The sequence below is a fragment of the Heloderma suspectum genome, chromosome 7 (genome assembly GCF_057233095.1).
Source record: "Heloderma suspectum isolate Gila_16-S chromosome 7, 16-S_ref, whole genome shotgun sequence".
In the NCBI taxonomy this organism is placed as follows: domain Eukaryota; kingdom Metazoa; phylum Chordata; class Lepidosauria; order Squamata; family Helodermatidae; genus Heloderma; species Heloderma suspectum.
Window position 1 is genome coordinate 96,465,987 of NC_139464.1, and position 15,628 is coordinate 96,481,614.

A 15,628-nucleotide genomic window follows, 5' to 3' on the forward strand; every position below is an offset into this window, starting at 1 on the left:
GCTTTTCTAAAAACTTAGCTATATAAATCAGAATGGAATTGCCCGTCACCATGGTTGAGATTTTGTCCATCACCAAGATTTCCTGTGCTCTCTCAAACCATTCACAGGAATCCCCCAGCACCACCTTCTGAAAACATCCTTCCCAAAAGAGGCAAAACTACCATAGAACAGTGCCGCCACATCCCATCCAAGACAGGCACCTCAGAAAGATACCATGCTTGATGGTATTGATAGCTACTGAATGGTTTTGCAGAACCAACAGGAACACACTCCTCCTATCCACCTCCCAGTGTAGATTGGCCACCAAGGTGACAAAAGCAGTCTCTGTTCTAAAACCAAACCTGAAACCAGATTGAAACGGATTTAGAAAATCTGTCTCACCCAGAAACCGCTGGAGCTAAGAAGCCACCATACACTTCCAAGAAGCCCAAGAAAGGAATATTGGAGACTGGCCAGAATTACTGAATATTAGAATTATCCAATGTGGTAGGGATATACGAAAGTCACTTACCTGTTTGCGGATTATATTTATTGTGTGGGGGGAGGCATTCTGTCCCTCCCCCCAGAATCCTCGATGGGGGGGAGGCTCTCCATTCCTCCCCCCCAGAATCCTCCGCACCCGGCTGTGCTCCGTGGCAGCTCCGCGGAGCAGCCGGCCAGGCCCGGCCAGGCCAGAGCCATCCGCAGCCGGATTTCTGGCCACGGAGTGCTCTGGGTAAAAAAAAAACAAAACGCGTATGCAAATGGTGGCGGCTACGGCCGCCGCCATTTGTATTCCTTATTTTTTCCCTCTTAATCTACATAAATATTTACATAGACTATGACGGCGAAAATAAAGGGGAATGCAAATAGCGTAGCGGGCGCTATTTGCGTCCTTTTTGATTCCCCGTTTTAGCTTACGTAAATATTTACGTAGGCTAAAATGGGGAAACAAAAAGGGACGCAAATAACGCCTGCTACGCTATTTGCGTTTCCCTTTATTTTTGCCGTCATAGTCTACGTAAATATTTACGTAGACTAAGACGGCCAAAAATAAGGAACGCAAATGGCAGCGGCCATAGCCGCTGCCATTTGCGTACGCGGTTGTTTTTTTTTAACCCACCCAGCCATCATAGGCTACGTAAAGATTTACGTAGCCTATCACATCGTGTTTTGTTTTTTTTAAACCTAGTCATGATAGGCTACGTAAATCTTTATGTAGCCTATCACGTCTTTTTTTTTTTTTTTTTACAAGCCTGGAAATGGCGGTGGTGGCAGCCGGTCGGAAGACCAGCCGTGCTGCCGCCGCCCGGAGGATCCGCCCCAGGTGAGTCTCATCCTGGGGGGGATCCGCGGGGGGGGCGGGAGGCCGTTCCACCACAGATTTCGGGGGGCCAAATGCACTGGCATTCGGCCTCACCAAGATCCGTGGCGGAATTCTCTGCCATCCCTACAATGTGGTGGGGTTCAGGAAGGATATTTTGAGATCTTACCACCACCTCCACTAGGCATGTCAGAATCACACCTTGCCATAAAAAATGTTCACCACTACCCTTACCCACTCAGCCATCTCCCTCCCACTTAATAAGCCAGGATGAATCATAGATCATAGAATCACAGAATAGTAGGGCTGGAAGGGGCCTACAAGACCACTGAGTCCAACCACCTGCTCAATGCATGAATCCAAGTCAGAGCATCCCTGACAGATGGCTGTCTATATCATATGTGGTAGGTCTCATCTGTCCAAAGGTCCTGTCCATGTTCTCAGGCTGTACAAATGGAAAAGTATTCATTATAGCTGGGCACACGGATGTCAAAGCTATATCCACAGGACCTGTGTCAACTATGGCATCCAAGTCAACATGGATACAATTGATTTTATCTGCAGACTCTTGTGCAAATTGGTCACGCTGGGCTATTGAAATGGTCCAGAATGTAATATATCTTTGACTACCTGAAAAAGATCCACTGGGTGATGATGTGCAGATACAATGGTGTCCACCATGAATAATTTCTTCACCACCCTCATTGCCATGAAGTAGGTTTTCAAAAGAGCTTTAGGGTGCAATCCTATGACCACTAGACAGTGGCTAGACAGCCATAGGATTTTTCAGTTTTCAGCCAGTGATCCAAGTTCAGTTCCCAGAAAACCACCTCCCTGCCCCCACCCCTGCTGCCTTGTAGGCAGTGTGGTTCATCCCTGGCTCCATGCTTGGAAGTTCATCATAGAGTGGGGGGAAAGGGAGCATTCCCAGAGGCAGGGGAGATGGGATGGTGGAAGTGCCAGTAAAACACTTCCTATGTGCCATCTGGCTTCCCCTCCTGCTCTGAACCTCCCTGGCTTTGCTGTTCAGTTATTCAGTTGTGTCCAACTCTTCGTGACCCCATGGACCAGAGCACGCCAGGCCTTCCTGTCCTGCGCTGTCTCCTGGAGTGTGCTCAAGTCCATATTCATTGCATCGGTGATGCTATCTAGCCATCTCATCCTCTGCCGTCCCCTTCTCCTTTTGCCTTCAGTCTTTCCCAGCATCAGGGTCTTTTCCAGGGAGTGTTCTCTTCGCATTAGGTGGCCAAAATATTTCAGCTTCAGGATCTGTCCTACCAATGAGCAGTAAGGGTTGATTTCCTTTAGGATGGACTGATTTGACCTCCTAGCAGTCCAGGAGACTCGTAAGAGTCTTTCTCTAGCACCACAGTTTGAAAGCATCGATTCTTCGGTGCTCAGCCTTCCTTATAGTCCAGCTCTCACAGCCATACGTTGCTGCTGGGAAAACCATAGCTTTGATTATATGAACCTTTGTCGGCAAGGTGATGTCTCTGCTTCTTACTATGCTGTTTAGGTTTGCCATAGCTTTCCTCCCAAGGAGCAAGCATCTTTTAATTTCATGGCTACAGTCACCGTCTGCGGTGATTTTGGAGCCCAAGAAAATAACATCTGTCACTGCTTCCATTTCTTCCCCTTCTATATGCCAGGAAGTGATGGGGCCAGATGCCATGATTTTAGGTTTTTTAATGTTGAGTTTCAAACCAGCTTTTGCACTCTTCACTTTCACCCTCAACAAGAGGCTCTTTAGATCCTCTTCGCTTTCTGCCATTAGGGTGGTATCGTCTGCATATCTGAGGTTGTTGATAATTCTCCCGGCAATCTTAATTCTGACCTGTGATTCATCCAACCTGGCGTTTCTCATGATGTACTCTGCATATAAGTTAAATAAGCAGGGCGACAATATACAGCCTTGTCGTACTCCTTTCCCAATTTTGAACCAATCGGTTGTTCCATGTCCGGTTCTTACTGTTGCTTCTTGACCCTTGTACAGGTTTCTCAGGAGACAGGTAAGGTGGTCTGGTACTCCCATCTCTTTAAGAATTTGCCACAGTTTGTTGTGATCCACACAATCAAAGGCTTTAGCATAGTCAATGAAGCAGAAATAGACTTTTTCTGGAATTCTCTTGCTTTTTCTATGATCCAGCGAATGTTGGCGATGCGATCTCTCGTTCCTCTGCCTCTTCGAAACCCAGCTTGTACTTCCGGTAGTTCGCGGTTCACATTAGGGATGGACGAAAGTCCCTTACCTGTTCTTGAAGCTTGCTTCATGGTGGGGGGGAGGCACTTCGGTTCTCCCCCCGAAGTTCAGGCGAGGGGGGGGAGGCGCCCCACCTCGCCTGGCCAAAATTCAGGCCGGGGGGGAGGCGCCCCATTCCTCGCCGGCGAAATTCAGGCCAGGTAGGAGCGCCTCATCTACTCGGCCGTGAAAAAAAAGTAAAAAAACCCCCAAAAAACACACATACCCATGATAGGCTATGTGATGATTTACGTAGCCTATCACGGCTGACTTTGGAAATCCAGCCGTGATAGGCTACATAAATCATTACGTAGCCTATTACGGGTGTGTGTTTTTTTTAATTTACTTTTTTTTTTGCAATGGTGTTGGTGGCAGCCGGCCGGGAGACTGGCCGCCGCCCCCGCCCCCGACGAACCGCCCCCGAACCGCCGCTGGGACCCGCCGCCGAGAGGGACATTCGGCCATGGTAAGTCCCATCCGGGGGGGCGGGGGGCCGGCGGAGAATTTCCCCAACACTTTCCGGGGGCGAAATGCATTGGCATTTGGCCTCCCAAAGATTCGTGGAGAAATTCTCTGCCATCCCTAGTTCACATACTGCTGAAGCCTAGCTTGTAGGATTTTGAGCATCACCTTGCTGGCATGTGAAATGAGCGCAATTGTACAGTAGTTTGAACACTCTTTGGCATTGCCCTTCTTTGGAATTGGAATGTAAACTGACCTTGTGGCCATTGCTGAGTGTTCTAAATTTGTTGGCATATTGAGTGCAGCACTTTAACAGCATCATCGTTTAGAATCTTAAATAGCTCAGCTAGAATACTGTCATCTCCGCTAGCTTTGTTGTTAGTAATACTTCCTAAGGCCTACTTGACTTCACTCTCTAGGATGTCTGGCTCAAGTTCAGTGACCGCACTATCATGGCTATCAGGGGCATCAAGATCTTTCCTGTATAGTTCTTCTGTTAGGTCTTCTTTGTCCTTTATCATGCCCATCTTGGCACAAAACGTTCCCTTGAGATCTCCGATTTTCTTGAAGATATCTCTAGTCTTTCCCATTCTGTTGTTTTCCTCGATTTCTTTGCATGGTTCATTTCAGAAGGCCTTCTTGTCTCTCCTTGCTATTCTCTGGAAATCTGCATTCAGTTGGATATATCTTCCCCTTTCTCCCTTGCTTTTCGCTTCCCTTCTTTCGTCAGCTACTTGTAAAGCCTCATCAGACAGCCACTTGGCTTTCTTGCATTTCTTTTTCTTTGGGATGGATTTCGTTGCTGCCTCCTGAACAATGTTACGGACCTCCGTCCATAGTTCCTCAGGCACTCTGTCTATCAGGTCTAATCCCTTAAATCTATTCCTCACCTCCACTGTATATTCATAAGGGATATGATTTAGGTCATACCTGAATGGTTTAGTGGTTTTCCCTACATTCTTCAATTTAAGCCGAAGTTTTGCAATAAGGAGCTCATGATCTGAGCCACAGTCAGCTCCAGGTCTTGTTTTGACTGACTGTATAGAGCTTCTCCATCTTTGGCTGCAAAGGACATGATCAATCTGATTTCGATATTGACCATCTGGTGATGTCCATGTGTAGAGTCGCCTCTTGTGCTGTTGGAAAAGAGTGTTTGCTATGATCAGTGTGTTCTCTTGGCAAAACTCTATTAGCCTTTGTCCTGCTTCATTTTGTACACCAAGGCCATGCTTGCCTGTTATCCCAGTTATTTCTTGACTTCCTACTTTAGCATTTCAATACCCTATGATGAAGAGGACATCTTTTTTTGGTGTTAGTTCTAGAAGGTGTTGTAGCTCTTCATAGAACTGGTCAACCTAAGCTTCTTCGGCCTCAGTGGTTGGGGCATAGACTTGAATTACTGTGACGTTGAATGGTTTGCCTTGGATTCGTACTGAGATCATTCTGAAATTGGCCATCTAGCTGTAAATGCAGGATGGCCGGAGCATGGAGGAGAAGATCCCCTCTCATCGTCTCTGAGTTTGGAGGAGGCCGACTATCCCCATAGGATTTCACCCTCCATCCTTGTTCAGTAGGACTTACTCTGAGTTTATTAATATCACACAGGAAATATATATGAACAGCTTTATAAGTCATATTTTTGGTCTATGTAGCCCAGTGCTGTCTACTCCAGTTGCCAGTGGCTCTCATGTAGAGATGGTATTGAAGACCACTTTTCTCTACCACCATTATGTTCACACAATGTCATCCATAGAATCATAGAATAGTAGGGTTGGAAGGGGCCTACAAGGCCATCGAGTCCAACCCCTTGCTCAATGCAGGAATCTAAGTCAGAGCATCCCTGACAGATGGCTGTCCAGCCTCGTCTTGAATGCTTCCAGTGTGGGAGAGCCCACCACCTCCCTAGGGAATTGGTTCCATTGTCGTATTGCTCTTACAGTCAGGAAGTTTTTCCTGATGTTCAGCCGGAATCTGGCTTCCTGTAACTTGAGCCCATTATTCCGTGTCCTGCACTCTGGGATGATCAAGAAGAGATCCTGGCCTTCTTCTCTGTGACAACCTTTCAAGTACTTGAAGAGTGCTATCCTATCTCCCCTCAGTCTTCTCTTCACAAGGCTAAACATGCCCAGTTCTTTCAGTCTCTCTTCATAGGGCTTTGTTTCCAGTCCCCTGATCATCTTTGTTGCCCTCCTCTGAACCCTCTCCAGTTTGTCTGCATCCTTCTTAAAGTGTGGTGCCCAGAACTGGACATGGTATTCCAGATGAGGCCTAACCAGTGCAGAGTAGTGGGGAACTAGTACTTCCTGGGATTTGGAAGCTATTGCAGCCCAAAATAGCATTTGCCTTTTTTGCAGCCACATCACATTGTTGGCTCATATTCAGCTTGTGATTGACAACAATTCCAAGATCCTTCTCGCTTGTCGTGTTGTTGAGCCATGTATCCCCATCTTGTAACTGTGCATTTGGTTTCTTTTTCCTAGGTGCAGAACTTGGCATTTATCCCTATTAAATGTCATTCTGTTGTTTTCTGCCCAGTGTTCCAGTCTATCCAGATCACTTTGAATTTTGTTTCTGTCTTCCAAAGTATTAGCTATCCCGCCCAATGTTGTGTCATCTGCAAATTTGATCAGCATCCCTGCACCTCCTCCTCCAACTCATTAATAAAAATGTGGAAGAGCACTGGGCCCAGGACTGAGCCCTGCGGTACCCCACTCGTTACCTCTCCCCAGTTTGAGAAGGTCCCATTGATAAGCACTCTTTGAGTCCGATTCTGTAGCCAACTGTGGATCCACCAGATCGTTGTTTCATCTAGCCCACTTTGAGCTAGTTTGCTCATCAGAATATCATGGGGCACTTTGTCGAAAGCTTTGCTGAAGTCGAGGTATATGATGTCTGCAGCATTCCCACGGTCTACAAGGGAGGTGACTTGATCAAAAAATGAGATCAGATTTGTCTGGCAGGACTTGTTTTTGACAAATCCATGCTGGCTTCGAGTAATCACTGCATTGTTTTCAAGGTGCTTCCGGATGGATTGCTTTATCATCTGCTCCAGAATTTTCCCAGGGATTGATGTCAGACTGACTGGACTGTTGTTCCCAGGTTCCTCCTTTTTACCCTTTTTGAAGATAGGGACAACATTACTCCTCCTCTAATGTTCTAATGTAATCTGTTCTAATGTTCTAATCTAATAATCTAATCTAATCTGGCACTTCCCCCGTAGCTGAGTTTTTCTACATGGTTTGGGTCTTTTGTAATTGGACAAGTAGGAAATGTGGTAGAACTTGTAGAGGGCTTTTGAAATTAGGCCAAGGTCTGCAGGGTGCTCACTTTTGGGCTCAACTGTGGTTAATCTAAAATGTAAGCCGAAGCCTCCAGTATTCTCATGGATGTGCCAGAGGAGGGGGTGGCAGTGTAATGCTAAATCATGGTTTAGCAGTGTGTGCGTGCGTGTGTGTGTGTGTGTGTTTGTGTGTGTGTGAGATAGAGAGAGAGAGAGAGAGAGAGAGAGAGAGGGAGAGAGAATAAAAAAGCCCCACACATCAGAAAACAATTAGAAAATGTATTTCAGTTGCAAAATCCCCACACAAAAGTGGATGTACACCCTGTGGTAACATTCTCTTCAAAATCTCTTTTTAACAAGTTCTCAAAAGCTAAATCCTTCCTCCTGTTCTTTAACAGTTGGAACCTATGAGCTGAAATAAAGTATGCTACTACAACAGCCAGGCATTCAGGATGATGATGATGATGATGATGATGATGATGTTTTAAACTAAATAATATGCTATCATTATTTTGTCCAGCCAGCACTTCACTGCCCATCATTCTTGTCTCCATTCTCTATCCAGCGTGGAAGAAGAATGAAGGTTTTGCTAAGGAAAATCGGGGTGGGAGACAGAAATAGATTCAGAAAGTGCCAAGGAAAAAGGAACCCATTTTCCTTCTGAAAGTCATACACTCCTCAGCTCTTTCCTTTTAAGTTTTCTACTAGCTTCCTCTTCTGTCAAAAGTGCTACTGCATTGACCGTAATTGTACTCTATAAAGATATCACTTAACCCCGGAAAAAAAGTATGATCCCCCCTCCCTTCTACTCCTGGGGTGTACTGGTGGCAGGGAAATTGATATTGCCCCTCATGAGGAAATTCAAACCTTCCATAAAGCCTTTGCATGAGGCCAAACCCGAAGTGATTGTGCTGGCTTAGGTAATTATCTCTTTCTTTGAAAAACAGAAATTCTGACTGAAATAACATTGTGAAGTAGATACCGTATCCTTAGAAGAAAAGTTTCAAGGATGATTCTGGGACTGGGAGCATCACAAATAGTCACCCTGCTAGTAGTTCAATGAAAAATTCTGAGGTCTGGTCTCCAACTCAGGACTACCGTTAACTTCAGCCAAATCAGATTCACTTGTTTTCTGAATAAAATGAACATTCAACTCAACTATACCCAACATGTTAGTTCCATGATGATGAATAATCCTGTATTATATATAGGGATGTGTAAGAAATCCACTCCACCAGTTGTTGTTGTTGTTGTTGTTGTTGTTGTTGTTGTTGTTGTTGCTGCTGCTGTTGTTTTGCAGATTTCTCCAATCCACAGCAACCCCAAATTGACAAGGACTAGATGTTAGGACTTGTGATACGTTCTGCAGATCAGGAAAAACACATCTGTTAAATTATGCACATTTGAAAAGTGCACAAAAAATGTGTACTTTTGAAAAATGTGTACAAACACACTTTAGTCTATGGGTGGATGTGTACAAAAATGAATATATATATATATATATATATGGAGAGAGAGAGAGAGAGAGAGAGAGAGAAAGAAAGAGAGAGAGAGAGAGAGAGAGAGAGAGAGAGTCACTAGTACTAAGGAAAAATGTTTCCTTATCCACTGTCTCCACACCATGCATAAGTTTGTACACCTCTATCATATCTCCTCTCACTCACCTTTTCTTCAAGCTGAACAATTCCAGCTTTTTAACCTTCCCTTATAGGGGAGTTGCTCCAGCCCCTTGATCATTTATTTGTCCTTTTCTTCCATATTTCCAGCTCTACAATATCCGTTTTTTTAGGTGTTGTGACCAGAACCGTACACAGCATTCCAAGTGTGGTCACACCATAGTTTTGCAAAAGTGGAGTATGATATTGGCAGTTCTATTCTCAGTTCTTTTCCTAATTATGTCTAACATGGAGTTTGCCTTTTTCAGAGCAGTTGCACACTGAGCTGACACATCTTCTTTGTGTGGTGGTGAAGGAGGGCATATACATACTCCAATATGTGATCCTGATGTAGGCCAGATGTATGCAATCCTTCACTTAAAAAAGGGGTCACCTCAAGCCTATATACGTAGGCCAGATGTATGCAATCCTTCACTTAAAAAAGGGGTCAACTCAAGCCTGCCTGTATACCTATGGAGTGTCTGCCTCACATGTTACTTTATATGAGTGGTAGAGGGAGGAGATATCTACCATGCACATAGGATCATTGGCTGGGTGAGTGTTTGAGCTGACTCTAAGCTTTAGAAATGCCTACTAATTTCATTATATCATATCAGTGTGCCTTATGAAATGTGATCTCAGCACGACTCCAGGGAAACAACAACTGCACAACTGAAAATCCCTCAAGGCACTCACTGTAGGGTGGATTTGAGGCTGGCTGTTTCTGAGCAGCAAAAACAGGCAGAAAAGAAGATTGGGATTTGGCCCGGTTTGTGTTGATTTTGATCATCTCCTTCTCTGGAACATCCTTTCTGAGCTAATATATTTTTCTGAACTATTAAAAGCTTTCAGAAAAGCACTCAGTTCTATCAGATACAAACGACAAGTTATTTTGTTATGGGAGATGCAGCCCTTTTATGTTTGAAATATAGGTTTCCGCTTTCTGATAGTGAAGTCAAGGAAACACTTAAAATCAAGGACAAATGATAAAATCAGCATACTTACTGGGGGGAGGTAAGCTGTAAAGAGAAAGCTGTAAAGCAAGTTTGGTCACACAGCCAGAATTTATAAACAACCAGTATCCCAAAGGACAGTATTTCCCTGTCTTATGAGAGAAATATAGGGTTCCGAACCCCATGTTTCCCTTGCAAAACAAATATGGGGGGGGGACCTGGTTGGCTGGCAGGGGAGAATCAGTGGGTGGGACATAGTGCTTAATCCTAGGGCTGTGCACCACTTCAGAGCTGAATCCAAATACCAAAGCAGGTCAGAACAGCACTAAGGCAGTCCGAAGCAAAGCAGATTGCCCCCAAAGCACCTCGGTCTGCCCTCGAGATTCGGAGCTATTCTGAAGCCATTCTGAAGCTCAGGCAGCCTGTCTCTAAAATGTATCAACTTGTGAAAGATCAGGGAGGGGGCGAGGAGGAGGATGGAGGGGGGAAATGGTGAGCCTTGGCAAACGGCAACTCTAGGCTGAACTTAATCTAGCAGTCTCCAATCAGTGACAGTGGTGGAAGTGGTGGGGATGCTGTATATATTGGAGATCAGCCTGCTTCATTTCACTGTGTGAGAGAGAGTTGGCTAGAGCTGATTAGAGAGAGAGAGAGAGTTGGCTAGCTAGTTCTGTGTGTTGTGTGTGTTCTACTGCAGCTTTGTCGTTCTTCTTCCTTCCCACCCACCCCTTGTCAATTCAACTATTACTATTTGCCTTCCCTTTATTTTTTTTCTAGTTTCTTTATTTAAAAAACAAAACAACAACAAAACATTTTAAAAGTACTTTAGTTTCCTTGCCTTGTTCTTTGGTTCCCCCCGCCTGCCCTTCTCAATTCAATCATTCGTATTAGTTCTGTCTGTCTGTCTGTCCGTCTTTCTTTCATTTCTTTATAAAAACAAAAAAACATACAGTCAGGGCCAGAAATATTGGAACAAGGAACAACGATAATTGCATATTGCAGATGGTCATTATCCATCTGCAATATGAAGCGGCGTCCTATCAGTTTGGCAGCATTTGGCTGAATCTGAGCAGAAAGTATAGCCCTATACACTTCAGAATTCATCCTGCTGGTTTTATCAGCAGTCAGGTCATCAATAAACACCAGTGACCCAGTTCCACTGGCAGCCGTACATGCCCATGCCATAACACTGCCTCCATCATGTTTGACAGATGATGTGGCATGCTTTGGATCATGAGCTGTTCCTTTCCTTCTCCATACTTTTCTCTTCCCATCATTCTGGGAATGACTTTCCCCAGTCCTACTTAAAAACAAAACAAACAACGGTTCAGATATTTGTGCTTCATTAATTTTTGTATTTCAAGCTCTGTAGGACACCCAGCCGCATTAACCCAGAGGTCCCCAAACTGATCCTTTTCCACTGCTACAAATTCCTTTGGAATACTTAACACCTTGATATAATAGGCTTAGGTGTGAGATGGACAGCACAACTAGAGACAGCATGAACTATTGATTATTACAGGATTTTTAGGGATGGCGGAGAATTTCTCCCCGAATCTTCGGGAGGCCGAGCGCCGACGCATTTGGCCCCCCGAAGTTGGTTGGGAAATTCTCCGCCAGCCCCCCGCCCCCCCCGGGACGGGACTTACCTCCTGCGAATGTCCCTCTCGGTGGCGGGTCCTGGCAGCGGTTTGGCGGCGGTTTGGCGCGGCCGGGAGCGGCGGCCGGTCTCCAGACCGGCTGCCGCTGCCGCCATTGCAAAAAAAACCCCTAAAGTAAAAAAAAACACAACCACCCGTGATAGGGTACGTGACGATTTACGTAGCCTATCACGGCTAGATTTCCAAAGTCAGCCGTGATAGGCTACGTAAATTGTCACGTAGCCTATCACGGGTGACTTTGAAAAAAAAAAGCGCGTACGCAAATGGCGGCGCCCATGGGGCGCCGCCATTTGTGTTCCTTATTTTGGCATGTCTAGTCTACGTAAAGATTTACGTAGACTACGGCGAAAATAAGGGCACGCTATTTGCGTTGCCCTTATTTTCGCCGTAGTCTACGTAAATCTTTACGTAGACTAGACATGCCAAAATAAGGAACACAAATGGCGGCGCCCCATGGGTGCCGCCATTTGCGTACGTGCTTTTTTTTTTCTAAAGTCACCCGTGATAGGCTATGTGACGATTTACGTAGCCTATCACGTCTGACTTTGGAAATCTAGCCATGATAGGCTACGTAAATCGTCACGTAGCCTATCACGGGGTCTTTTTTTTTTTACTTTTTGTTTCACGGCTGGGGAGACGGGGCGCTTCTCCCCGGCCTGAATTTCGGCCGGGTGAGGCGGGATGCCTGCCCCCCTCACCTGAACTTTGGGGGGAAAAGCGAAGCGCATCCCCCCCACCGCGAAGCCAAGTTGCGAAAAGGTAAGTGACTTTCGTACATCCCTAGATTTTATACATAAGGGAATACTCATATCTATTTGGGGGGTTGAAAAGTGTTGAATCCAGTTTCTAAGGTCCCAAGAGACACTCATGCTAACACAAGCTTCTAAATGGCCTTTTTTCTCAGGCCCGATTCTCTAAGTCTCCACCCTGCCCCACCAAATTCACTCACAACACAACCACATCCAGCTTGTAGATACAGGCTTCCTCTGAAGCCAAAGCTCCCCTTGTTGTACTACTGGCTGCTTGGACAGTTTATCTGCTCTTAAGGCCTGGTGATGGAAGCTTCTTCTGGCAGCTTCCTGGCATAACACCACCACCTGCTCCCTTCTGATCTTTACCAGCAATGTATATTTATCACACAGTGAAGGAATAATTATATATTCACGCCTCTTCACCTTCACCTCAGCTCAGTCTGATCCTTGCCTTACACCACAGACCCCAGACTCCAGCCAACACCCCTACTCAAGCGCCCTCTCCACTCTTTCCAGCACCACCCAACTGTCCTTTTGAACTGTCAGCTAACTGCCCTTTCCCCCACTGACTAGAACCCCCAACAATCAAGCCCCATTCAGGCACTAAAAGGGGAGGGGGGTTAAAAAATCAACTCATGAATAAAAAAGTGCACCAACCCCACCTTTCTCCCTCATCATGTTTGCCGCTCTCAACTCGTGGAGGCCAGCAGCATCCATGGAGGTTAGCTATGCAAGCTACAACACTAAAAAATCTGCATTCTGGCTTGCGTGGAGACCCTCCATGGATACAGGGCTGGAGCGCTCCTTCTCCTCACACATTCATTTTAATGCCTTTTTGAACACCTGAATAGGGCTTCAGAATCTGATGTTTCTCAGATCAATCAAAATTAATTTACCCAATCCAGGCCCCGCCTATCAATATTAAAAGCCATCGCCTCTCTCTCTCTCCACTTTCAGAATCTGTCACCAAGCAGCTACTACTAAATAACCTTGCAACACAAGGTGTCAAACCTAGGCAGTTACACCCTGACATTATCAGAGATGACAGAAATCTTTTCCAAACACAAAACATAAACAGTTATATCCACAGCATTTCTCCACACACCTGCCCTGGCCTCCCCATCCAGAATGGCTGAATTTGGGACCCACAATTTTAATTTCCCACAGTTCCCCTGATGTAATGTCACTTTGCATTGTGGGAAATATAAATGGCAGCTCCAAGTGAGCTGGTGTGGATTGCAGCATTGCTGCAGCTGTTGCTGCATAAATCTATGGGGGCCCTCTGACATAATAGGGAGCCCACCAGAGGGCACTTTCCAAGAGTCCCTTCAAACCTGGAGCCAAGCCTGGCTATCTGTGCATGGGAGAGAGGAGGACATTATAAGGCTAGTACTATGAAATTTGGGTCTCACATTGTTGAATTGCATCTTCCAAGCTGGACTTATTTCCCATGTGAGAAGCCATAAAAATTAAGTATGGATGTACTGTAAGCTGATAATTACTGTGCAATCCAATCTAGCAAGAGAAGGGATGGGCAAGAGGCTATTTATCTGGCTGACTCCTGTTGGAAACAGAGCACTGGACGGATCCTAGCAAGGCCGGTCTTATGCAATTAGAGGCACTGAATGGTTTTTTATTTAATCTGTGCTTAGTGGTTTTTACTGTATCCAACTTTGTATGGTTTTTACCTTGTGCACTACTTTGAGAGGGTTCTATCTTTAAAGGCAGCCTAAATATAAATATAAATATAAATAAATAAATAGATTAGTCTAGTCTGACTTTTTTGCTAAGGGAATTTCTTTATATCAGGACTAATGTGTGTGTTAATCCTCTCTCCTCCTTTTTATATCTTTTTAGTTGAAGAAAGTCAAACTCCATCCAGAGAATCTGTCCTAAATCTACAAGCTCCTTTGCATTGCTATTTGTTGCCCATGGACCATTTTGGAAGGAAAGATAGTTTGGACTTAGGGATGGGAGGGCGTCTGCTCAGCCCCTGCCTACGCTCGTGTGCACCCGGACCCACGCTCGAGCTTCCTGCCTCTCATTGAGCCGACAGCACTCACTCGGGGGGCCTCGTTGAGCTCTGCAACTGCCACATTTTGAAAAATAAAGATGTGCATATTTGTGTATGTGCAAATATATGCATTTTGCAAATGTGCATATTCACACATATGCAAATATGTGCATTTTCGCGATCGCCATTTTATTTTTTTTTAAATGGCAATTGCGGAGCTTGGCGAGGCCACCCAGGTGACTGCAGGCAGCTCAGCGAGCATGGGCAGGGGGCGAGCAGGGTCAGGGGCTCAACAAGTGTGGCTCAGGGGTGCAGGAGGAGAGGGCTCTGCCAGGCTCCCAGATGGAATTGGGCGCCCGTGCCATCCCTAATTGGACTAGATTTGACTATATTTTACATCAATTTTGCCCCAGTTGCATTGGTTATCAGTGCATTTCCAGGCTCAGTTTAAAGTTCTGGTGTTACTTTCAAAGCCCTAAAAAGTTAGAGAACAGGTTAGCTAAAGCAGGGGTCCCCAACCCCCGGGTCATGGACCGGTCCCGGTCCGTGGCCTGTTAGGGACCAGGCTGCAGTAGGAGTGTGGGAACCCCTCTTACCTTGGGTCCACTGGGGGGGGGGGCGACCTGTCTCTCCCTCTTGCCCCGGAATCTTTGCCTGCCTTGGCCGGTTCCACTCTGCGGCGAGTCTGCGGAGCTGCCAGCTGGCTCCGGCCCTGTTCTTTGCAGTAATAGCCTATTACTGCAAAGAACACCTACATATATGGTGTCTGCTATGTGGACACCATTTGCGTCCCAGTGGCCAGAAGTCCGCCTCCAGCCAGAGCCTGTTCTTTGCAGTAATAGCCTATTACTACAAAGAACAGGGATGCAAATGGTGTCTGCTATGCAGATGCCATTTGCATCCCAGCAGCTGGAAGTCCTCCCCCTGCCAGAGCCGGCTGGCAGCTCCGCAGCGAGTCCAGGGCCAATGAGGATTCAGGGGGTGGGGAGGGACGAATCGCCTCCCCCATGGACCCAAAGTAAAGGGAGTTCCCACACCCCTACTGCAGCCTGGTCCCATCCCCCCACCCAGTCCGTGGAAAAATGGTCTTCCAAGGACCGGTCCCTGGTCCCAAAAAGGTTGGGGACTGCTGATCTAAAGGATCCTGCCTGTACATTAAGATCTGCTTCAGAGGCCCTGCTTGTGTGCCTCCCAGTATGATTGGTTAGATTGGTGAGCAAAAGAGACAGGGCGCTCTTGATGGTGGTTCCACAGCTGTTTGCTTTCTGATCAGCTTATACCTTGCTCCTTCAATACAGGCAAGTAAGCA